Source organism: Chionomys nivalis, chromosome 3 (assembly GCF_950005125.1).
Source record: "Chionomys nivalis chromosome 3, mChiNiv1.1, whole genome shotgun sequence".
NCBI classification, from domain to species: Eukaryota; Metazoa; Chordata; class Mammalia; order Rodentia; family Cricetidae; genus Chionomys; species Chionomys nivalis.
This window is the reverse complement of record NC_080088.1, coordinates 48807940-48811174: the sequence shown is the minus strand read 5'-3', so window position 1 is coordinate 48811174 and position 3235 is coordinate 48807940. Positions and strand designations below refer to the sequence as shown.

The following is a 3235-nucleotide window of genomic DNA, read 5'->3' as shown; positions in this document are numbered from 1 at the left end:
TGGAAAATAGTGACATGCTATCATGGGCCTGCTGTCAAGTCGCTAACACTGCAATGTTTAAATTGTTGTAACACTGCTCATGCTTTTCTATTTTCATATTTCTTTCTAAAGTAAACACAACTTTTGGAGGTGAAATTTTGAATGGTTATCTTTGAAGAGCTCTGACAAGATTGTTTCAGATGTAATAAACAGAAATTTGTCAGTAACCTCAAAATCCCCAGCCAGAGTGGGATTGTATCTTTGTTTGCTTGCTGTGGTCATCTCAGAGAAAGCCTGGTACAGGTAGACGATGCATTTTACAAACCTATCAAACAAATTTGTAAATTGCTGACTGGTGATGCAACTCCTGCTATTAATGGTTTCACTGATACAGGTTCCAACGGGTTTCTATTGTAGATATCTTTTGATGACATTAACAAGTGGCTAGAGCCTTCCTCTTGTCCCAAACTATGCTTGATTCCTCTCCATAGATATACATCTATGTACTCTTTCTTCAGATTTGACTGCTCCAAAATGATTTTCCATCTGATTGAGACAATGGTTCTTTAGTCAGCCCCTGAACTGAATGTATTTAGTTCACACTGAACTGAATCTAGCAGAATGCACAAGGGCTTCCTAGCCTGGAGAGCTCAGCAGTTCTTTAACTTTCTCATTTGATTCAAGCCTGTAAGGCTCTGTTGGGGAGATCCTTGAGTTTTGTCTTGCATTGTGTGATTGCGGCCATGGTTATAGTTTGATCTGTTTGTAACTCACTGCTATCTTCAGATACGAGATTTTATTTTAGGTTTATGCTGATTTGCCATCTGGTCCTGAACCTTCAATCTTCAAAATTTTTTGAAATTCATCATTGACACAGGACTTAATTTTTCGGAACCAGGGTTATTCACCTTGGACTGTTCCTAAATGACAAAATGAGTGGGGTAGGAGGATTCTGTTAAGTGGTTTACTGTATGCAGGAGACAGCCCTGTTCTGGTCATAGACAGCCTTGCCTCAAGCTGCTACATTTAAGCTTTCACATTGGCTTGTTTGAAATGGGCACATTACATTGTAGCTGAAATGCTTCTTGAGGTACCATTTGGAAAATGCTCAACAACATAAATGACAGCTTCTGCCTGATCATCTGTCAATATCTTAATACCCTGCACATTTACAGTATGATTCTGGTTTCCTCCCAAAGATTTATGCAATGATTATACCAAGTGCTGCTGCTAGCTTCTAGTATCTATTTCTTTCTTGTGGAAAACTAAAATCACTAGCCTATCTCCGCCATTTTTACTGGGCATAAACCTATAACCTACTGATCATTCACTGCTGATGTATATTTAAGCCTTCAAATACCAATCCAGTTCCAAAACCAGTACTTAAACCAATATTGGTTCCCATTGCTGCCTCAAAACAGCCCAAAGCCAAAACCTTATGCACCATGTATGAGTCTGGCAGAGCTGGTGTTTGTTTGGGCAGGAAATCCAAAGAGCAGAACGCACAGTATTAAAGGTTTTCTCAACACACCTACATATCCACTCTTAAGACAGGGTCTGGAGCCCCATCTAAAGGGACAGAGAGAGCCTCCAGAATTAACAGTCATATCATGACTACAAATATTTGGTTAGTTCAGACTTCTGCTATGCAATTCTTGGAGCATTCATGCCCAGAAGGAAACCTCCAGTCACACCGTCCAAACTGTATGATTTAATTTTGCTAAATTTCAATATTCCCCATAATTCTCTTGAGTTAATTTCATTGGTATTTGAATATAGACATCATAGGCTAAGATTTTTGTAGTGGGAGGAAGCTACTTGTTCATTTCCTAGCTGCCAAGACTCCCAAAACAACTACACAGAAACTGTATTAATTAAATCACTGTTTGGCCCATTAGCTCTAGCTTCTTATTGGCTAATTCTTACATCTTAATTTAACCCATCTCCATTAATCTGTGCATCACCAGGAGATTATGGCCTACCAGCAAAGTTTCAGCATGTCTGGCAACAGGTCCATGGCTTCTCTCTGACTCTGCCTCCTTTCTCCCAACATTCAGTTTAGTTTTCCCCACTTACATAAGTTTTACCCTATCAACAGGCCAAGGCAGTTTCTTTATTCACCAGTGGTATTCATGGCATACAGAGGGGAATCCCACATCACCTCCTCTTCGGTTTAAATGAAAAGAAAGGTTTTAACTTTAACATAGTAAAATTACATATAACAAAACAGGTATCAAGCAATAATTACAATTACAATATTTATTTCTACTTTATCTTTTATCATAACTCAGGAAAACTATAACTATAAATGCTTCAACTTCATCAAAGACTCCAGAAGGATATAATATTACCTAAGTAAACGAGAGTGCACTGTAATCAATTTCCAAAACTCTAAAATTGACAGAGACATCTCACAGCCTGAACAGTCACCTAAGGTTTTTCTGTACCATTGGAGCATCCATCTTCAGCCTACAGGCCCATAGTATCCAGCAGACTTTTCCATGAAGCAGGAAGTTTCAAAGACTGATTCGCCTATATTGGCAATTTGTCAGTTACTTTCTTCTGTGTCCTGCAGAATGTCAAGCAGACTCTTTCATGAAGCAGGAACCCTGAAGGATTGTCTCACCTTTAGGCAAGTTCAGCGGTTATTTCTCTGTGGATCGTGCATGTCCCGTTCATCAAGAAGTCCAAGCAAGAGCACTTTCTTACCCAAATGGCTAACCAACTCCATAAGGAGCCTCTTTGGTGCCCATCATCCTCTTTAAGTAGCTTGGTGCTTCCAGGTACAGATGTATCTCACTGTCATGAAAGTCCTAAGTTCTTAAGCATTTTAAATGCCATATTCTGAAGGTCTCTGAAAGATTTGAAGAATATCTAACTGAACTATATATCTATATATCTAGAAAACCTAACTAACATGACTAAGAAGTTTGACTATTATAGATGACTATCTATTAACCTGTATTTCTTAATAATACATTACATTTCTAAATGAGCTACACAAACACAATGCCTTAATCAAGAGCAGAAATATACATATAACATAAATGACCTAAAACTTGTTATCAATAAAGCAAATCCTAACCAATGCAAAGTCATCTCTACAGCATATCCCCCTTTAAATGTAAAGAAACATTTATAAACAATATTTGGGAATTTGGGCGTAGTTCTCTCCATACTGCTTCCTGTTTTGTTGTTGTTGTATTAAATAACTTGGGGGGGGGGGATGTTTTCAGCAACCTTTCAGCTGGTCTTG

The 3235-nt window shown here is 38.3% G+C and overlaps 1 pseudogene; it reads right to left on the bottom strand.

The window, feature by feature from the left end:
* Positions 1 to 296: 296 nt before the first annotated feature.
* LOC130871265 (nuclear pore complex protein Nup54-like) lies at positions 297 to 1284 on the bottom strand (annotated as a pseudogene).
* Between the last annotated feature and the right edge of the window lie 1951 nt (positions 1285 to 3235).